The following is a 23,111-nucleotide window of genomic DNA, read 5'->3' on the forward strand; positions in this document are numbered from 1 at the left end:
CTGGGAGTTGGTGATGGACAGGGAGGTCTGGAGTGTTGCAGTCCATAGGGTCACAAAGAGTCGTACACAGCTGGGTGACTGAACTGAACTGAACTGAACTGATAGGTACTGATGTTATACAGCACATCTCTAGAATTTACTCATCTGGTTTAATTAAAACTTTATGCCTGTTGATTAGTTACTTCCCTTCCCTCAACCCCCTGGAAAGCCATCAGTCCATTCTTTGATTCTATGAATATTACTATTTTAAATACCTCGTTTAAGTAGGATCATGTCATGTTTTTCTTTCTGAGGGCTTGCTTATTTTACTTGGCCTAATGTTCTTGAAGTTAATTTATGCTGTTGTAGAGGGATGTTTTCCTTCTTTTTTTAAATGTATATATCGCATCTCTTTATTTCTGTATTCATTCATCTGTTGATAAATAATTAGGTTATTTTCAGTTCCTTCCATATCTTGACTTCTACAAATAATGCTACAATGAACATAGGAATGCTAATCTCTTTGAGATACTGATTTCATTTTTTTTTAAATAAATACCCAGAAGTGGGATTGCCAGATCAAGTGGCAGGTATGTTTTAACTTTCTGAGGAGCTTCTATGCTATTCTTTCATTCCTGACAACAGTGTACAGAGGTTCAAATTTCTCTACAGCTTCAAGACTTTCTGTCCTTTTGTTGTTGTTGTTATTATTGTTGTTATTGTTAATAGCTTTGTTTTGATGTACACATCCCAGGGATAGCTCTTTGCTGTGTCACTTCAAAGATGTCTACACAGAGCCCAGGTCCCTCATCAGAGATTCCCAAGTGGCTCAGTTGTAACAAATCTGCCTGCCAATGCAAGAGACACAGGAGATTTGAGTTTGATCCCTGGGTTGGGAAGATCCCCCTGGAGTAGGAAATGGCAATCTGCTCCAATATTCTTGCCAGGAGAATTCCACAGACCAAGGAGCCTGTTGGGCTACCATTGGTGGGGTCGCAGAGAGTCAGACATGACTGAGCAACTGAGCACTCACATACACAAGTCCCAGGTAAAGAAAGCTCATTCCGGGAATACACACAAGGCTATGTGGCTGCCATCACTAGGACGGGCATGAGTAAACCCCCATTGTCTTGAGTTGAGTAATCTAACTAGTATAGTCCAATGAAAAGGCCACACCTTTCCCACACCTGTCTTCAGGTCCACTCTTTAGCATTTTGCTAAACCAGTCAAATCAGTAGCTAGTTAATTCAGAGAACAAGTGCCTTTTTTCTAATATTTCAGAAAAGCTTTCTTTTCTACATATTTCTCATGTTTTCTTAAAGTTATTTCAACATATTATTTTAATTTGCTATTATGAATAATTTTTCCAAAATATTTTCTAAAAAATATTACTGGTATGTAGAAAATAATTTCTAATTAATTTTGTATCAGCTACTTTATCTAATTCTTTTATTAATTTTAATGGATTTTCAGTTGATAGTCCAAAGCTTCACAGTAGAACAGTATGTACAAATAATTGTGATTTTATTCATTTATTTTATTTTATATTTTTGCTTTAAATAGGAATCACAAGATTATGTTAAGTAATAACACTGTTCAAGTAGTAGTATTAGTCTTATTAGTATTATTAGGCTCCACATAGACTAATATGTAGAGAGATGGAATAGAATTTCAAAGTAATAATTTAATAAATATTAACTATTATTTTATTTATTCCTACCTTAATTAGCATATATATTTATAATCTTTCACTATTATATTGAGATGGCTTTTATTTCTTATTTCAATGCATATAACTGAGTTTTGTCATAAGTATCATTCAGAATTTTGTATAGCTATTTTTTCCTTATATTTTTCAGAGGCATTGTTTTCCTCCAATCAGAATATTATGTGGAATTTATTAGATTAAATGACTTTGTAGTGGTCTTGAGACATAGCAATAAAGAAAACATTCAAAATTCCTGTCCTAAAGAAGTATGTATTCTAATGGAAGAGAAACAAAGATAAAAAGTTAAACTTAAATTATGCTAGATAGGTTGGGTGAAAGTGAAAGTGAAGTCACTCAGTCGTGTCCGACTCTTTGCTACCTCGTGGACTGTAGCCCATCAGGCTCCTCCATCCATGGGATTCTCCAGGCAAGAATATTGGAGTGGGTTTCCATTTCCTTCTCCAGGGGATCTTCCCGACCCAAGGATCAAACTCAGGTCTCCTACATTGCAGGCAGACCTTTGTCTTATCAGAGTTCCAGAGGCAATAGTGGAGAAGAGGTGCTAGTCAAAATGATATTGGCTAAGAAGAACTCCAGAAAGATTAAGAGGTACAAAAAGGCTCAACAAGCCCTAAGAAGATTAATCTGTTTAAAGTAGTCCTTTCTACATCCTTGTCTGCAGAAGCCAATAGTTAGATTATCTGCAAATCTTCTTCCATTATCTATCTTTTATCTTGATTTTCAAATACATTTTCTTGCCTCTTCATGTTTCATGACATTTTATGGTACAGAGAACCACAGACTACAAATGCTGCAACTTTCCTGCAGAGAGTATTCACACTGCCCTCCGTTAGGGAGAGCAGGAGGAACTTACTATCACAACCAAGGATTAGAATGTCGTGTCTTGGGCTTCAGTATTATTAGGAAGACTGCTCACCTTGGATTCATTTCTGTTTCTAAAATGCAGCATCCTTGGAGCTGTGATGTAGTGGTGGAAGGCTGAGATTCACGTCTGCCCTCTAGAGTTTTAATTTTAACTCTTTAATTTCATGCCAAGAATCTTCAGGAGAGACCAGTCCTTCTGGTTGGACTTGATTTTCAAAATACTGTGACACCACAGGAGATATCTTGCTGCCTTTTAGAAGTTTCTAGTCTATCTCCCATGCCATTCAATTCATCAAGTGTTCTATGAGGAAACCAGCTGTGTGTGTGTGTGTGTGTGTGTGTGTGTGTGTGTTTGGAGGGGAGGGGTGGTCTCCATTAAATTCCATTCTGTTTCACCAGACTATGCGAAACTCAAAAACCCCATTGTTTTCCCTTTCCTTCAGCAGACTCCTCGTGCCTGATCAAGTGTGATCATTGGCCCATGTCTAGAATGGACAAATGCCTGAAGGAGAGAATAAATAAATAAATAAATAAATAAATATATATATATATATATATATATATATATATATATATATATATATATATATGTGTGTGTGTGTGTGTATTCAAGGTGTTACAAACAGATGTGTCAGCCTAATGTGCATTCTACCCAGAAAGAATAACTGAAAAGAAACCACACTACACACATTATACTGAAATAGCAACAGACCAAGATGCTAAATAGAAGCAGAAATGGAGGTTTGGGTCTACTAGCTTGCCCTGCGTCTGAGTGGGGCATGTATAAATGATAAGCAGATGGACACCCAACTTCTTGGAAAGCTATTCAAAGTCAACTAGCACAGAACAAGTCTAAAGAGAGTTTATGGATGACTGTTTAAGTAAAAAGATAGCTAGCCACAGAGGGATGAGAAGTTTTAGAAAACAGTGTGAAGGAAAACATCAGAAATATTTCTCAACAAGTAATAGGCTCCAAAAACTTGGCTGGGCTTCAGCATCTTCATACAATGAAATAACCTGAAACAAGAAAGCTGCGACCTCATGTCTGAAGGAGCTGAACTATTGACAGGTGATTGAAGCAGGACCGGTCATTAGAACAGGTGTTAAAGACACAGCCATGCTTCTAGTACTGTGCATAGATCAGAGTGGGATCAGGATATAACTGATTGATCTTAAATTTTCTGAGTCCCTTAGCTCCATATTCTGCAAAGCCAAATTCTCTCGTTTAAGAGCCTGAGACAGACCTGAGAGGAAAAACATGGACCTGGGTATCACGCTTTGCTTTTCTCCCTGACCCTGCCTTGATGTGCTTTCCTACAACTTACCCTTGATCATGCGTCTTTTGACCCTTATCTGTCACTTGTCTTATTACTTACTAGTGTTTTTTAAAGTGCTATAACTTAGAAGCCAACTCTGAAGAGCATTTCCCAACTTTCGCTGGCAAAGAGAAAAGACTGTAAAGATCAAAATAAATGGAAATCAATACAATAAAGACTTTGAAATTCTAGCCCATTTGCCACTGTCACCTGCACAGCGAAGCTGGCCTGGTAGCAAAAAAGAAGCAAGATGTGTTAGAAACAGTAAAATTTGCCAAAGGAAGGGTCCTCTCTCTCCAGTTGAGTGGTCCTGGCTGTGGCGGTTTGGCCCTTTCACAATGCTGGGCGTTATGTGAATTGCAAGGGATCTCACCAGAACTCAGTTTCATTTAGATGCCCCGCCACCCTCCCATGCCCCTTCAGAGATAGAAGAAGGCCAGAGAAGCTCTTAAGTTCTTTCATCAACACAGCCAATCAGAGCTCTCAGTAACAGACAGAGAAATACAAGTTGGACCCCAAGTAAAAAACAGGGAAGTTCTTTAAAGAAAAGTATGGACCAAATGACTGAGAACCAAGAATGACTGGACATACTTACAGACGTAAATGAAGGAGATGGTTGATCTTCCAAGGAGCTCTAGTACTTTAGGGAGGACAGGACTTGTGGAAATAAATCAAGGTTCTTTAAGGCTGAAGGTATCCAGATGTTTCCTGGCTTACAGCTAGGAAAGGTTGATTATTTTAAATCTTTGAAGGCTCAGTTTAGAAGCCAGAGCTACTAAGGTTTCAGGATGTCTAGTGTCAGGGTAGTTCCCAATTACTGAATAATTTTCTTGAGGGGGAAAAAAATTTTTTTTCAGGTTCAGATTCCCCAAGCAAACTGTGTGACAAGCAACTGTATATGGAACTTAGAAGCACACTGATAGACTTAAGTAGCCTAATAACCAACAAACCAACCATACCAGGCCCACCACCTCTGTAATTTCAGATTACAAACTAGATGTCCACTAGTCAAACACTAGAAAGAAATTTTATTTGTGACACACACGGTTATAAATTAAGTACAATCATTTAAGTACTAGACTATTTCACACTGCATCTAGAATTTTTTTTCTTGTTTAGGAAGACAAGTTCTAAAATACTGAGAATATTGGGTTTATATTTTGCATGACAACAATTAGATGGAGGTTGTCCACTTTAGATGGAGTGTGGGCTATCCATTGTTTTCTTCTTACATCAAGCACACTTTTATTCCATTCATTTATATCCCTGGCTGAGTCTCCTTAAAAGTTTATAAACCAGGTACACACTAATTTTTAAAGTTAATATGTATCAGAAAGCTTGTCTTGAGAGAGTCTTGTTAAATTCTCAGAGGTAAATAGAATTTCCAAAGGACTAAGCATCACCACCACTAATCAAGAAATTTCCCTCTTTCGATCTGTTTTTTTGTTGAAGTTTTGTCTTACATTATTTTACTTCTTCTGTGGTTCAGTTTATTCAGTAGTTAAAAGCAATGGCTACAGATCAGTTTTTTCCTCCATAAAATGAAGACATAAACCATAAAATTTTTTATAATTTGATGAAAGAATGCACATGGAACTTTTGGAATAGTTACTGCCATTTTACGTCTCTGGGCTTCCCTGATAGCTCAGGTGGTAAAGACCCGCCTGCAATGCAGGAGACTCCCCAGTTGGATTCCTGATTCAAGAAGATCCACTGGAGAAGGAATAGGCTACCCACTCCCGTATTCTTGGGCTTCCCTTGTGGCTCAGCTGGTAAAGAATCCACCTGCAATGTGGGAGACCTGGGTTGAATCCCTGGGTTGGGAAGATCCCCTGGAGATGATAAAGGCTACCCACCCCAGTATTCTGGCCTGGAGAATTCCATGGACTGTATAGTCTATAGGGTCACAAAGAGTCAGACACAACTGAGTGACTTTCACTTCCACTTATGTCTCTAGTAATGCTCTGTTGTATCTGTTAGCTTCATTTCATTAAAAAAAAAACTGCCTCAAAACTCAGTGGATTAAATCGATCATTTATTAATATTTAGCTCACAATTATTTGGGCTTATTGCTTAGTTTTTCTGCTCTGGGGTAGTTATGTTGATCTTTTCTGGGCTTGTTCATGCCTCTGTAGTCAGTTGTCAGGTCACAAGGTCACATCAGATATTGGATGTGGCTGGATGGTCTGGAATGGCCTCTCTTACACATATGGCTGTTAATAGATTAATAGGGCAATGGGATTGCTGAGAAGTTGACCTCCCATCACTCAGGTGGACAGCGCAGACTGCTTCACATGCTGCTCTTGTCCCATTGACCAAAGAATGTCACATACCAAGGAAAGACTCAGTGATTAGAGAAAGTCAGCCTCTTGCTGGAAAAAGCTTCAGACTCACTTTACAAAGGGATACACATGTAGGGATGGTGAGAATTTGTAGCTACTTTTGCAATTTGTCATACTTGTTTTTGTAGTTACTTTTTGTTATTACTTAAGTAAGACTATCTGAACATGTGGTCATTTAGCTTCCCTTGCATTATATCTTTGATTGACTCTCCACAGGAAAAAGCAAACATCCTTATCATTCTCTATACTAACATTTAGACTCCCCTGGAAGCTCAGATGGTAAAATCGTCTGCCTACAATGAGGAAGGCCTGGGTTTGATCCCTGGATCAGGAAGATCCTCTGGAGAAGGAAATGGCAACCCACTCCAGTACTCTTGCCTGGAAAATCCTGTGGATGGAGGAGCCTGGTAGACTACAGTCCATGGGGTCACAAAGAGTTGGACATGACTGAGCGACTTCACTTTCACTTTCACACTAAAATTCAGAATCCTCTAGGATTCCTCTGTGTACCTCTCTTGTCTCATCCTCCCTTTCCCACATACTACAGGGGTTCCACTCTTTCCAAACCACTTGCTATTCTACAATATGTTATATTTTCAAAATTGTGTACCTTTTATGTGTTACCTACTAGAGTTGGACTAGAGCTGAGCACCAAAGAATTGATGTTTTTGAACTGTGGTGTTGGAGAAGACTCTTGAGAGTCCCTTGGACTGCAAGAAGATCTAACCAGTCCATCCTAAAAGAGATCAGTCCTGGGTGTTCACTGGAAGGACTGATGCTGAAGCTGAAACTCTGATACTTTGGCCACCTGATGCAAAGAGTTGACTCATTGGAAAAGACTCTGATGCTGGGAGGGATTGGGGGCAGAAGGAGAAGGGGACGCCAGAGAATGAGATGGCTGGATGGCATCACCGACTCAATGGACATGAGTTTGAGTGAACTCCGGGAGTTGGTGATGGACAGGGAGGCCTGGCGTGCATGGGGTTGCAGAGAGTCGGACATGACTGAGCGACTGAACTGAACTGAACCCAATGATCACCTAAGAAATTCTCATTCACATGTCAAAATTCTGCTCACATTTTTATTCCTCCCTAAAAGCTTTTCTGACTCTTCCTTCTCTCTTGCAGGGTAAGTTTCTTAATGGCTAATAACACATCTCATACACTTTACTATAAATGCCTTCATAGCTGCACATCTATATGCAACTGTGGAGAGGAACTGTGTCTTCTCCATCTCTGAGGCTGTATCATTTACAAAGTGTGTAGAATCAAGTAGACTCTCATTTAATGCCTGGACAAATGAAGGAACAAAGAGCAGGATGACACGTCAGTTCATGTCTTTCAGTATCGTCTAGAGGCGAAGTTGAAGAAACCACCATTACACATGATATAGTGTGTGTGGAACTGATAAATGTCTGGGGCATATTTGTGTGGTTATTTCCTTGACCTCAGATTTAACCCACTTTTTATTGTTGCAAATGTGTTTCATCACAGAAAAAACACTCCTTTCAGTCTTGGTGAAAATAAATCCTTTGTCTAAAGTAGACCATTCCCTGCTCTGAATTGACAGGACAGGGTCAACCATTTTCCAGATCCTGAAACTACGTTCTGTGCAAAAGCACATAACTGCTCTTACTAATGTTTCTGGAGAATAGAATGTAGCCAGTGCGTGCCAGGGGACAGGCTGCTCTGTGAGAACGATTTATGACCTGTCAGGTGGGAACTTTTATGGTGCTGTGCTAAGAGACAAAGAAATTTTAGGAGCTGCTAAAAGCAACAAAAATATGCTTTCAAGCTTAATGAGGAGAGGCGATAGAATCGGGTTGGCATGTAGGACTGGCTCCATGTGCTAGAGAAAAGCTGAAATGGTCTTTAGTGTTACGTATTTTGATTTTGCGAAATTTGTTTTGGGCAGGATGGATATTTATGTCCTTGCACAATGAGCAGTAATTTCAATGTCTATCAATATAATGAGTTTTATTTGAAAATTGTGCCCCACAAACAATTTTTTTATGTAAGTTTGTCATAATTTTTTCCCTTACAAAAGCATTGTTTAAGGAAAAGTAGATAATAAATCCATTCGTCATTGTCTTGGCTGAAGAAAGTAGCCATACACAGGCTGAATATCATTTTTATTTTACTGACTGGAAAATATTCCCGTAGAAATGGGCTTAAATGAGGTAAAGTGTTCACATGCACAGTATCTCCAGACATTTTTGTCTATAGTCTGTTGATCTAACCATTGACAAACAGTGACTTTCTTAGATGGAATAAACTTCAGGATGGAGAGTAAGAACAGATTGGAGCAGAGTGCAGTCATAAAACTTGAATATATACCCAATGTTAGATGATATTATCTAAGTCAACCATATTAAGGATGAGATCAAAACATTTAAAGTGATAAACCAATGTTCAAGTAGCTCAAAGATACATCAAACATAAGGAATCAATTATTTCTACAACTTAGGACTATCCTTTGGTGTCTTAATTAAGTGTTTGCAAAATCATATTTCTATAGTTATTCCAATCAGGTATCACATAATGCTCTCAACTTCACTATAAATAAGTGAACAAAATGACTGTTTCACTAGAATTCATTTTAATGTCTTTGCAAGGCCAAAGTTTACCCAAATCACTGAAGTGAAAGTCATTCAGTCTAATTTGACTCTGTGATCCTATGGACTATACAGTCCATGGAATTCTCCAGACCAGAATACAGGGGTGGGTAGCCTTTTCCTTTCTCCAGGGGATCTTCCCAACCCAGGGATCCAATCCAGGTTTCCCACATTGTAGGTGGATTCATTACCAGCTGAGCGACAAGGGAAGCCCAAGAATACTGGAGTGGGTAGCCTATCCCTTCGACCCAGGAATAGAACCAGGATCTCCTGCACTGCAGGCAGATTCTTTACCAACTGAGCTATCAGGGAAGCCCACCCAAATCAACCACACCTTATTATTTATACCATAATACCATAGGTGTGCATAAAATATTGTTGGTTGATTGAGAAAACAATGAAAAAGAAAGTATCAATACCATATAAAAAGTACATTTCTTCTCTTTTTATGGAAAAAAAGATGGAATGGGCATGATTGATATTTTCCAGATATTGATATCATACATGTTTTTCCAAATAATATGAAGAATTACACCCATCCATTCATATATCCATCCAAAAAAGCACATACCTATGTGTTTAAATTGTCCGGCAATGATGCATATCAGTGCTGGAAAATGTTTAGCACTTTTAAGGGAGTCAAGTCTGATCATAAACAGCCAACTTGCTAAATGAAATCTTAGACTAAGAGCCCTGGTTATCCCCTTGGTTCAAAAATTCTTTTAGTGCAAATGGCTTTGCTCTATCTGCTGGTGACCATTCAAATGGTGCTAATGCAAATGCCTCAACCCTTAGGTTAATAGGTTGCAGAGATTTTGATTCAGTATGTTCGTGGTGTTGTTCAGTTCAGTCCAGTTCAGTTCAGTCACTGAGTCATGTCTGACTCTTTGCGACCCCATGAATCACAGCACACCAGGCCCCCCTGTCCATCACCAACTCCTGGAGTTCACTCAGACCCACGTCCATCGGGTCAGTGATGCCATCCAGCCATCTCATCCTCTGTCATCCCCTTCTCCCTCTGCCCCCAATCCCTCCCAGCATCAGTCTTTTCCAATGAGTCAACTCTTCGCATGAGGTGGCCAAAGTACTGGAGTTTCAGCTTTAGCATCATTCCCTCCAAAGAAATCCCAGGGCTGATCTCCTTCAGAATGGACTGGTTGGATCTCCTTGCAGTCCAAGGGATTCTCAAGACTCTTCTCCAATACCACAGTTCAAAGCATCAATTCTTCGGTGCTCAGCCTTCTTCACAGTCCAACTCTCACATCCATACATGACCACTGGAAAAACCATAGCCTTGACTAGACGGACCTTAGTTGGCAAAGTAATGTCTCTGCTTTTGAATATGCTATCTAGGTTGGTCATAACTTTTCTTCCAAGGAGTAAGCGTCTTTTAATTTCATGGCTGCAGTCACCATCTGCAGTGATTTTGGGGCCCCCCAAAATAAAGTCTGACACTGTTTCCACTGTTTCCCCATCTATTTCCCATGAAGTGATGGGACCAGATGCCATGATCTTAGTTTTCTGAATGTTGAGCTTTAAGCCAACTTTTTCACTCTCCACTTTCACTTTCATCAAGGGGCTTTTTAGTTCCTCTTCACTTTCTTTCATAAGAGTGGTGTCATCTACATATCTGAGGTTATTGATATTTCTCCCGGCAATCTTGATTCCAGCTTGTGCTTCTTCAAGCCCAGCGTTTCTCATGATGTACTCTGCATATAAGTTAAATAAGCAGGGTGACAATATACAGCCTTGATGTGCTCCTTTTCCTATTTGGCACCAGTCTGTGATATGGTGTAGTACAAAAACTTGTTGTTTTCATATTATCACAGGTGAAACTGAAAGTGAGGACTTGAGACTTTAACTCGTTATCGCTAACTTGAGAAGACATAGTGGGTTGCAGATTAGAGATTTTTCTGTGTCCTGATGAATCATCATTTGTTTGGAAGAAGTAGGGCAGTAGTATCTGCATGCATCGACAGATGGATGGGTGGATGGATGGATAGATGGAAGAAAGGAAAGAAAGAAAGATAGGTGAATAGATAGATGGGTAGATAGATAAGTAGGTAGATGATGGATAGATAGTTAGAAAGATAGGTATGTAGGTAGATGATAGATAGATAAAGGGCAGTTTTAGAAGGTTGACTGTCTGAGTCTGAGTGCCAACTCTGTCACCAATTATCTCTGTGACCCTGGGTGAATTAATTAATCTCTTGCATCTCTGGTTTCCTGGCACAGTAGAGTTAATAATGGTACCTACCTTATAAGGTTGTTTTGCTGGTTAAATTAGTTGACCAGGGAGAGAGAGAAGTCATTTTCATTCAAAAGAAAGGAGTTCAACTGAACTCTTCCAGGACTTCCTCCTGCATTTTTACCTCAATTTAGTTAATTTCAACATTACTCAAGAAGGAAGGGAATAAGAAGTCTTCAAAGAAATCTTTCCCGTGACCTAAGAAGGAAACAAAATGTGCAAGGGTGAGTCTTTGGACATAATCACGAAAGATTCATCTTTATGCAAGTTGAGTATTTGATCCTTTTCTATTTTCCTTGCAAATCCACAGGTAGACATGTGCTCTTTAGAGATATACTCAAATGGAGCTCCTCTTGAATGTCTGGCAATTATTTTCCCATGCCTGTGATCTTGTAGAGAGTTAAAGTAGTTGAGAGATGGAGCTATAGTGTTGGTATTTTTTTACAGGCTGTGATCCTGAGTCTGACATCTAACTCTGGTTGTATCACAGAGTAGAAGAAAGGGATTATGAGCCTAGACTCAACAAAAGCAATATAGATATGTTTCTCCTAGGTGAGGGGGATTCTCTTTCTAAGATTATGTAGGGATATACTTTGAAAAATGCATCAGCAGATACAAAAGGATTTGCACTTAAAAGGAAGACAATATACTGTTTTTCAAGAAATCTTTCTCTGAAACAATGCTTATTATTAAACGAAAAATTGTTAAGTGTGCAATAGTGGGGAGATATTGCAATTAATAACATTTTGGAGTATATCTGGTTTTCTGCAAAAACCTCATTAGATAGAACTCTATGAGAATTATATTGGATATTTGATTTGTACCTTATTTTGCTCATAATATAGGGTAGATTATGTAACCAAGTTCCTCTATCCTTAAAATTATTTGAAAACTTAATTTGTATTGATGGGATTTAATGGATATCAGAGTCTTCTGCTTCTGGAAAAAAAAATCATTTCTAATTTTCTCCATTACAAATAATTATGTGTGTATTCAATTGTTTTTTAGAAAGGCTACTTCAATTTATATTTCAAGTAATAAGATTGACATTTATACACTGTGTATGTGTCCGAGTCTTTGCAACACTATGGACTGTAGCCTGCCAGTGTCCTCTGTCCATGCGATTTCCCAGGCTAGAATACTGGAATGGGATGCCATTTCTTTCTCCAGGGGAATCTTCCTGACCCAGGAATCACACCCAGATCTCCTGCATTGCAGGCAGATTCTTTATGATCTTAGGCATCAGGGAAGCCCATGTATACACTACCATGTGTTAAGTAGATAGTTAGTATGAACCAGCTATAAAGCACAGAAAGCTCAGCTTCGTGCCCTGTGATGGTCAAGATGGGCAGGATGGGGGAATGGGTTGGGAAGGAGTGGATATACGTATACATATAGCTGATTCACTTCATTTTACAGCAGAAACTAACACAACATTGTAAAGCAATTATATTCCAGTTTAAAAAATGAGAAAAAGAAGTAATAAGCAAACATCCTTTTTTTTAAAAAAAAAAAATCTGAATTAGCAAGTTAAACATTTTAAATGTCATTACTATTTTATTTGAACTCTATTCTTTACTGGTGAAGAAAACTTAGTTTTAGCTGATTGAGGATATCGAATTTGGAAGTGAAAATCTGATGCCAACTTTTATGGTCTGCCTTAAATGCTTGACTTCTATGCCTACTCACTGGGCTTAAAAATGAGCCTGTCACCATCTGTCTGTATCTGCCCCATTTCTGTTACCAGGAGTCAAGCATGGGCACAGTCATGCAGACACCCCTTGATTCTACACATAATCAAGAGGAAAATTTAAAACCCCAGGAAAAAAGCTTTTCACAGAACAGGAATTGCATCCCCGATCTTTACATGCTAGAGACAGTCTTCAATTTTCTCCATGGAGATCTGCTTTATGTGTTATTTTGGTTTGCTTCTAACCCTGTTTTCTACTGCAAAAAGGCAATTTCTATTACTGGACTCTAGATTCGATGTGCAGTTAAATGCTACATCACAGCTGAGTTTTGATATTTCACAGTGGATGGGAAAAGTATTAACAAAGTTTGTGTTTTCCTCTGCACGTAATAACCACTAATTCACGGGAGTTAGGGGTTTCAGTGGTCTGACTCTGTACTTCCCAAACAGCAGATTTACTACCTTTTTCATCAGAATTTCATCCAAATACAGTGTTTTTCAGAAAACCCTCTGGTTTACCTATTTGACAGAATGTCAGTCTCTTAGTCATTTAACTCAAGTGCTTTGAGCTTCTGACCTCCTTGGATAGAGGGAGGCCATTAAAGACTCAAGGACAACACTCAATTTGTGATCCCTTCTGTTCTTAATGAAGTTTTACATTTCACCATCTAGCTATGCAATAAACTATCATGGTCTGTTCTCTGAGTTAGATAATTCTTATTCACACATACACAAAATCATCCAGAGGAGTCAATAAAGTCCAACTGATACCTGCAAGTTTGTCTCAAAGATGGCAGTGGAAGGCATTTGTATCACGGTTCCTTCCTGGCCAAGGAGGTTCATTTTATGTATTCAAGCTTGTGAGTATAAAGTGGTCTTCAATATGAGTCTATATTCTGAGTGATACAAAACAGTAAAAGATGCTTCCAATTGAGGAGATTCAGGAACTGAGGATGAGTCCCAGACATGTGAAATCAGGAGGCTCAGATGAAATGGGAGGGGTGAAGAAGTGAGTATCATTCCTAAAGGGAGCAATTTTATTGTTGTTTTGTTTGTTTTTAGTACTCCCTCATTGAGTTCTCTGTGGGTGTCTCTCTTCTCCCAAACACACTAAATTCTTCAAGGTCATCTCTAGACCTGACAGATTTGGATTGTAAGTGCAGGTTCACCAATTACTAGCTGTGTGACATCAACAAATTTGTTCATTTTCTTTTAATCCCAATTTTCTCATTAGTTAAAAAAAAAGGTATATGATAAGGTTGATATGGGGATTAAATATAATATGTATAATTGGAGCATAATAAACATTAGCATATGGGAGCTTCTTTGAAATATTTTTCCCTTGAAGCTCTATAACATCAAAATTACATTGTCCACAGGATCAACATTATAAAAATCCTTTCTGGTTTTGAACTAAACTGGAGTAGAGTATATTAATCTATTTTATTGATTTATTTATCCTTTCAAATACCTAAGTCTTCATATTTGAAAGATGTGTTTAAAATATGTCATAAAAATAGAGATGATAGGAGGAAAACAAGTCATATCCCTTTGAAAATACAGTGTTTGGCACACAGTAGCCACCAAATAAATATTTGTTGAGTGAAGGAACATATGTATATACGCGCAGGCACTCTGCTCAGTGGAGGAAATTATGTATTTCAATGTGAGTCTCAAGTATATTATACAGGCAGAATACAATGACAGAGATTTCAAGTCATCAGATCAGATACATGCTAAAAGTATATTCAGCTAAACCCAGAACATCTAACAAACTATAAGTTTGCTTTACTGAAAAATTAGTCTCCTAAAAGAAGGGAACTCCTCAACAAAGACCTGCCTCTGACAAGGAAAAAACAGTTTATGTATTGTAGGCTAAAGTGCCTTAGAATAGGGAGACCATAACACCCAAAATTGATCATAGCTGGTGTAAAAGGAACTGGGCTTTTGGAATCTAGGTTGGATGAAGATAAAAACAAACAAAAAAAATTACAGGATTTCTTAATGGGAGTATTAAGTGGAGAGGTGACTCAGTCTTGCAGGGAATATCTCAAAAATGAATTCTGAGTTCATGGTAGTAAATACTTTTGGGGAGCAATGCTGATGAAGATTCTTCTGGACCCCTAGGAAGGTGCTAAGGAGCTCACAGGCAGTCATATTTTGTAAAGTGCAGGGGAAAAGAACAACATTCAGTTCAGTTCAGTCACTCAGTCATGTCTGACTCTTTGCGACCCCATGGACTGCAGCATGCCAGGCCTCCCTGTCCATTACCAACTCCCAGAGTTTACTCAAACTCATGTCCATTGAGCTGGTGGTGCCATCCAACCATCTCATCCCCTGTCGTCCCCTTTTCCTCCCACCTTTGATCTTTTCCAGCATTAGGGTCTTTTCAAATGAGTCAGTTCTTCACATCAGGTGGCCAAAGTATTGGAGTTTCAGCTTCAGCATCAGCCCTTCCAATAAATATTCAGGACTTGTTTCCTTTAGGATGGACTGGTTGGATCTCCTGCAGTCCAAGGGACTCTCAAGACTCTTCACCAACACCACAGTTCTAAAGCATCAGTTCTTCAGTGCTCAGACTTCTTTATGGTCCAACTTTCACATCCATACATGGCAACTGGAAAAACCATAGCTTTGACTAGCCAGACCTTTGTTGGCAAATTAATGTCTCGGCTTTTTAATATGTTGTCAAGGTTGGTCTTAACTTTTCTTCCAAGGAGCAAGCAAGCATCTTTTAATTCCATGGCCACAGTCACCATCTGCAGTGATTTTGGAGCCCCCCCAAAATAAAGTAAACCACTGTTTCTCCATATATTTGCCATGAAGTGATGGGACTGGATGCCATGATCTTAGTTTTCTGAATGTTGAGATTTAAGCCAACTTTTTCACTCTCCTCTTTCACTTTCATCAAGAGGCTTTTTAGTTCCTCTTCACTTTCTACCATAAGGGTGGTGTCATCTGCATATCTGAGTTTATTGATATTTCTCCCAGCAATCTTGATTCCAGCTTGTGCTTCTTCCAGCCCAGCATTTCTCATGATGAATCACTGCAGATGGTGATTGCAGCCATGAAATTAAAAGATGCTTACTCCTTGGAAGGAAAGTTATGACCAACCTAGATAGCATATTGAAAAGCAGAGACATTACTTTGCCAACAAAGGTCCGTCTAGTCAAGGCTATGGTTTTTCCAGTGGTCATGTATGGATGTGAGAGTTGGACTGTGAAGAAAGCTGAGTGCCAAAGAATTGATGCTTTTGAACTGTGGTATTGGAGAAGACTCTTGAGAGTCCCTTGGACTGCAAGGAGATCCAACCAGTTCATTCTAAAGGAGATTAGTCTTGGGTGTTCATTGGAAGGACTGATGCTAAAGCTGAAACTCCAATACTTTGGCCACCTGATGCAAAGAGTTGACTCGTTGGAAAAGACCCTGATGCTGGGAGAGATTGGGGGCAGGAGGAGAAGGAGACGACAGAACATGAGATGGCTGGATGGCATCACCGACTCAATGGACATGAGTTTGAGTTAACTCCAGGAGTTGGTGATGGACAGGGAGGCCTGGCGTACTGCGATTCATGGGATCGCAAAGAGTCGGACATGACTGAGTGACGGAACTGAAATGAACTCTGCATATGAGTTAAATAAGCAGGGTGACAATATTCAGCTTTGACATAATCCTTTTCCTATTTGGAACCAGTCTTTTGTTCCATGTCTGGTTCTAACTGCTGCCTCCTGACCTGCATACATGTTTCTCAAGCGGCAGGTCAGGTGGTCTGGTGTTCCCATGTCTTTTACAATTTTCCACAGTTTGTTGTGATCCACACAGTCAAAGGCTTTGGCATAGTCAATAAAGCAGAAATAGATGTTTTTCTAGAACTCTCTTGCTTTTTTGATGACCCAGTGGATATTGGTAATTTGATCTCTGTTTCCTCTGCCTTTTCTAAATCTATAAACATCTGGAAGTTCACAGTTCATGTACTGTTGAAACCTGTCTTGGAGAATTTTGAGTATTGCTTTGCTAATGTGTAAGATGAGTGCAATTGTGTGGTAGTTTGAGCATTCTTTGGCACTGCCTTTCTTAGGGATTGGAATGAAAACATGTTTTCCAGTCCTGTGGCCACTGCTGAGTTTTCCAAATTTGCTGCTATACTGACTGCAACACTTTTTAGCATTATCTTTTAGGATTTGAAATAGCTCAACTGGAATTCCATCACTTCCACTAGCTTTGTTCGTAGTGATGCTTCCTAAGCCCCACTTGACTTCCCATTCCAGGATGTCTGGCTCTAGGTCAGTGGTCACACCATTGTAATTATCTGGGTCATGAAGATCTGCTGGGAGCCAGCGTGAGGAATCCCACCCATGACAAGGTCATGCAGAGAGACCTGATGGGCAAGGCAGGTCAGGCCTCAGGGTTTCCCCCTGGAATTTCCTGAGCATGTACCCCAAAAACCAGAATCGGCCTGCCTTATTGTATTGTGCTTTTCCACTCTTCTGACACACTCTGGAAAAAGTTAACTCAGGGCTTCAGTCTTCTGCATTTCAAAGGAATGTTTCAGTTCAAACCCCTTCTGATAACTCTCTCACTTGCCTAACAGTTTCCCCCCAATGTTTTACAGCTTGTGAATTGTTTACAGCCCCCCAACCACAAGAGGCACAAAGCTTAAAACATCTTAAAGATACAGAGCCTTTTCTGAAGAGCTAAAAATCATATTGGTGACAGATTTCACTGTTGACTCAATGATTGCTGCCAGGCCTCCATATTTTTTTATCTTTTAGGCACCTGGGAGGATATTAATCAATGTAATCAGGATATGGAAAAAGGTATATAGTAGTTTTGATGTTAGCAACACTAGACTTTTGAGTTAATTACTTTTCTTTTGTTATAAATCACTGTACTCCTTTTACTTGTTATAAATTGCTGTATCTTTGCTATGTAAGAATGTAACTTTAGTGTTTTCTGAGAGTGGCATCAGACTTTGAGAAGAACAATACACATAAGTCTTCTGGTTGACAAACCCTTATCAGAAAAGGGCCGTAAAATGTTAATTGGCCCTTTTGGCCGGAAGATGATGTAAATCACCTAAGACTTGTGTATACAACTAGGTATGCAGAGAGAAAAGCCTGGTTTTGATAAGAGTCTGGGCTGCTAACACTGCATAATTTTGTATTACACATTGATCTCTATGTACAATCAAAAAGGTATAAAAGGCCTTTCTAGACAATAGACACCGGGCCAGTCATTGGAAGGACTCGTTTCCCCCATGTCTCCTCTTTACTCTAATTTCAGGCCGAATTCCCATCTGGGGCATGGAGGCTTGCCATGTCTACTTACTTACCCCAGCTTTTAAGTTCTGTGAGAGAGAGAGCCCAAGGTGGGGCACTCTCCAATATTCAAACGGGCGCCGGTGGCCTAACATAGATGGTGCAAACTTCTTGTCTCGAAGTTTTATTAGTTCTCCACGTAAACCAAGTTATTCAGCCTCTTTTCTCCACTAAATTTTCCTACTAGACTGTTTCTTCTTAATTTCTTTTATATTTCTAAATAAATAAGTTTTTCCTCACCTCATCCGTCTACCCTTCGAATCACCCTGGATCCACCGGGGCTGGACCCTGGCAAAGATCTTTTTTGTATAATTCTTCTGTATATTCTTGCCACCTCTTCTTAATATCTTCAGCTTCTGTTAGATCCATATCATTTCTGTCCTTTATTGAGCCCATCTTTGTATGAAATGTTCCCCTGGTATCTCCAGTTTTCTTGAAGAGATCTCTAGTTTTTCCCATTTTATTGTTTTCCTCTATTTCTTTGCATTGATCAGTGAGGAAGGCTTTCTTATCTCTCCTTGTTTTTCTTTGAAACTCTATATTCAAATGGGTATATCTTTCCTTTTCTTCTTTGCCTTTCAACATAGAACAATGATATGTCTAATCTGGTAAAGGAAACTCCTAAGAATGATATGCACAATAACATCCCCCAAGGAGCTAAAAGTTGCAAGCAATGTTAAGCCCCCTCCTCCGAAACAGATGTCTAGTGCTTTCTCAGGAAAGGAAGATGACCTAGAAAGGGAGAGTCATGCTACTTGGGAATGACAGGTGGATTCTCTTCTCAATCCTTTACTTCTTAAGCATTGTCTGTGCTTCCTAACACTTGCTCTAACTTCTTAGTCCAGGGATCTGGCTACCACTCCTGCACCACAGCTAGCACCTTATCATTTACAAATATCTGCTGAAGAGACACTGTGCAATTCTTCTTGCAGCAGCATCTTCCATTGTCTTCTGGTTTCTCTTCAGCCTCTATGCTGATTCTTTCCTCTTCTTTCCTCTTGAAATAAGTTTGCATTTATGTCCTGGACTCTCTGTCTTCTTTACCTATACTTTCTCTTGAAGACAAACCTTTCACAAGCCCATTATATCCATTTTTCTATGTCCAACTTACAAGTTTCTCTTCATTTTTCAAGGAATTCAACAGTTCCTTTTGATTCCAAGATAGCTTTCAGTTATGGGATAGTTTCTTGAATTATATCATGGATAATTTCCTTTGGTCAATACTCTCTAACCAAAGAAAGTGTATTAATGCTTCTCATCTAGAATATAGGATCATTGAAGCCTTGCTCAAACAGAAATAAAGAAGTGAAGTATAAGAAAAATAGCAGCAATTACTTATATAAGTTAGAAAAGGAGGCTATTTGGGTATTTTTGTGGTTTAAACAGTATTCTCTTTCTCTCTGTGCTCTTCATGTTTATGGAGTAGTAGTATTTTTGTCCTGCTCTGTTATGGTCAGAGAACATCTTTGTCTGAGGTTCTTTTTTTTTTTTTTTTCCTTTGTAAAATAACAGCCATCCCTTGGTATCTGCAGTAGATTGGTTCCAGGGCCTGTGTGGATATGAAAATTCAAGGATGCTCATGTCCCTTATTTATATGGCATAGTGTTTGCACATAAACTAAACTCAACCTTCTCTATTCTTTAAATCATCTCTAGTTTACTTATAATACCCAGAGATATAATATCTTATATAATGCAATATAAATGCAATGTAAATACTTTTAAAAAGCAATGTAAATGCTTATGTAAAATGTTGGGTGTAAGGAAAATTCAAGTTTTGCTTTCTGGAACTTTCTGGATTTTTTTTTTTTTTTATGTTTTGGATCTGAAGTTGGTTGAATTCATGGTTGCAGAAACAATGATACAGAGGGCCTACAGTATGTATGTTTGACAGGAGAATGGCATGGCCTGCTTGGCCAGCTGCTCTGCTGAGCTGCAGGATGAAGGCCCAGCTGTGTGCCAGCCCCATTCTCTACTGCTTTTCTGTTTCTCACTTTTAACTTATTTTTTCTGTTTTCTTTATATTATTTGGTTGTTGACCAAGGTGGGCCAGCCCTTTAATTACCTCTTACTTTTTGTCTTGTCTTTGCTATTTGCCATCCTTGTCTGCTTCTCTTTTCTTTCTGTGAGAGTTCATAGATTTAACTTGCATCTTTTCCAGTGAATTTAATCTTCAAGAGCATTTTGTGGCTCTCCAGACATTTCTTTTCATGGCATTCTGTTCTTGTTCCTGCATGGAATGCCTTATTTTTGTTGCTGTAAAGACATAACATTTAAAAATGGTTGTGGCTTTGTTTTATCTAGATTTATTTTTATTTGTTTGTGCTTATCTCTCAGCATTATTTCTCTCCCCTCATCTGTTCTTTACACAGTAAGTTTCTTCCCCCCTCCCCCGTAGATTCTTATTTCTCCTTTTATATTTAGCAGTGAAATACTAAAAAAAGCTCTATGTGCATTGAGTATCCTTTTTTTCTTTTTTTTCCTCTATGATTGGGCTTCACTACCAAGTGATGTGGTTCAGCTATTTCACTGGAGTAATCATGACTTAGCTGCCTATAACTCTATTAATTGGGTTGACCCAAAAGTTCATTTGGGTTTTTCTGTAAGATGTTATAGGGTGAAAAAAATCTGAATGAACTTTTTGGCTAACCCAAAGTTTATTTGTTTATTTAGGTTAACTACTTAATTTTGTCAGTATCTAGACATCACATTTGCCTGGCAGTATGCAACTGACTTGCACAGATTAAGGGGAAGCCAGTCAGGTAGAGAAGCCTGAGGTTGCAAACTCAGAATGTGCATGTTTTTATCATTCTCCCTATTCAACATGGTGCTTCTGTACCCTGTGTTCCAAATCCAAAGTCACATGATAGGAAAGAGGAGGGACAGCTGCCCATTTTACATGATAAGTGACATGTGAGAGTTTCTTCAGTTCAGTTCTTAGGACACCTAAATTCTCCTTATACAGACTTTCATCCAGTTCTCTTGAGTCTCATTGGTCCTTCCTTTTAGAAATTATTGATCCTTTAGTATGTTTTGTCAACAACCTCAGATATGCAGATGTTAGCACTTTAATGGCAGAAAGAGAAGAGGAACTAAAGAGTCTCTAGATGAGGGTGAAAAAACTGTCTTAAAACTCAACATTCAGAAAAATAAGATCATGGCATCTAGTTCCATAACTTCATGGCAAATAGATGGGGGGAAAAGTGGAAACAGCAGCAGGTTTTATTTTTGGGGGTTCCAAAATCACTGTGGATGGTGACTACAGCCATGAGATTAAAAGATGCTTTCTCCTTGGAAGAGAAGCTATGACTAACCTAGACAGTGTATTAAAAACCAGAGACATCACTTTGCCAACAAAGGTCTATATAGTCAAAGCTATGGTTTATCCAGTAGTCATGTACACATGTGAGAGCTGGGCCATGAAGGCACTGGAGAGTTGATGCTTTTGGATTCTGGTGCTGGAGTAGTCCCTTGACCTGCAAGGAGATCAAACCAGTCAATCCTGGAGGAAATCAACCCTGACCTGTGATTTCCTGGGCTTCTAGATTTTGTTATCTCTTCCAGTAGCTTCTCTGATATTCACTTATCCATTCCAAGTTTTCTTTGACATCTAACATACTGTATCAAAATTATTCATACTCATTCATACTGAAATGTATATGATTGGTGGTGGGGAGTAGTGTGGGGAAACCAGACTGACCCTGAATTGATAATCCCATCATCAGATAACCTAATGGCATATTCAACACAATATCCCCAAATATAACAATGCATAAAAGCAATAGGACAAATCCAATGAAAATACGAAATGTTTTGGAGTGTAAATGTGACACAGAACTTGTATCAAAAGAGAAGATAATGTAATCCATAGATTAAAATCATCCTGTCTTGGCTTAATCGTATCAAGTTTGAATAATGATTTTTAAAGTTTGTTAGTATTCTAATGAACCTGTCATCTTTCTTTGTGTTTGCCCTGGATCTGTGTCTTATTTAAGCAAGTGACCTTGTCTTTCGGAGCTCCATATTTCCCACAGCACTTTTTAGCACAGAGCCAGCCTTGTAAAATATCTTCACAAAGACTTATTAAATTAATTTTATTAAATCCCTCCTGGACTGCCCATTTGCCTTCATTAATTACGTTAGACCTAGAGGAGATGACCTCTACTTGCTGTCATGATTGAATTACATCTTAGACTTGTAGATTCTTTGAACAAGACCATTTTTGAGGAGAAGAGATACACTATCAAAGGTAGAACACAGTCATTTTTCAGATGAGGATATGAACATTTTTATCTTGCATGACTTTTTCTACCTCCCTCTCCCCAACACATATATGCACTCATGTTCCCCTCATACACTTTCTCTTATAATAATTTCTAGCTGCAAAATAATGGGTTTGGAATGAGAACAGAGATCTGCCTTCTCTGGCATTTTCAGCTGGTAAACCACAAAAATATCAGTCTTAACTATTAGAATGCAAAATACAGATATGCCATGTCAAACTATTTTTTAAATGATAGATTTTCATTTTTTAATTATGCCAAGTATTTCTTCAGAGATTTAAGAGATTTTTAAGCTTTATGAGCATTAATGCCTTTGTGATTGTGTTTTGTTTGCCCCTAATTAAAAGAATCAGGAGCACAGTTGGAAGAGAATATTGATGCATCCAGGAAAACTTATGAAGGATGCAGCTACTTATTTTCTCCTTTTGTTTCAAAGATCAAAAATTGAGCACGTGGCAGAAATGAGGCAAATGTGTTACAATGGGATAATTGTGATTGTATCCTCTGCTCCATCATTCATTAACAACAGGATAAGCATGAATCCTGGATTCTGCTAATCTGATGGTCTTGGCTCTGTTTTCGGTAAACAGTATAAATTATTTCCAGAAGAGCTGTGGAGAAAAATGTGAGATATTATTGCAGAATCCAACACTCTCATAAAACTTACAAAAATTTTTGTCTGGCCCAGGAGACACTAACTACCCATGGGTCTTCAGGAGCCCAGGGGAA

This window comes from Capra hircus, chromosome 11, assembly GCF_001704415.2.
Source record: "Capra hircus breed San Clemente chromosome 11, ASM170441v1, whole genome shotgun sequence".
NCBI classification, from domain to species: domain Eukaryota; kingdom Metazoa; phylum Chordata; class Mammalia; order Artiodactyla; family Bovidae; genus Capra; species Capra hircus.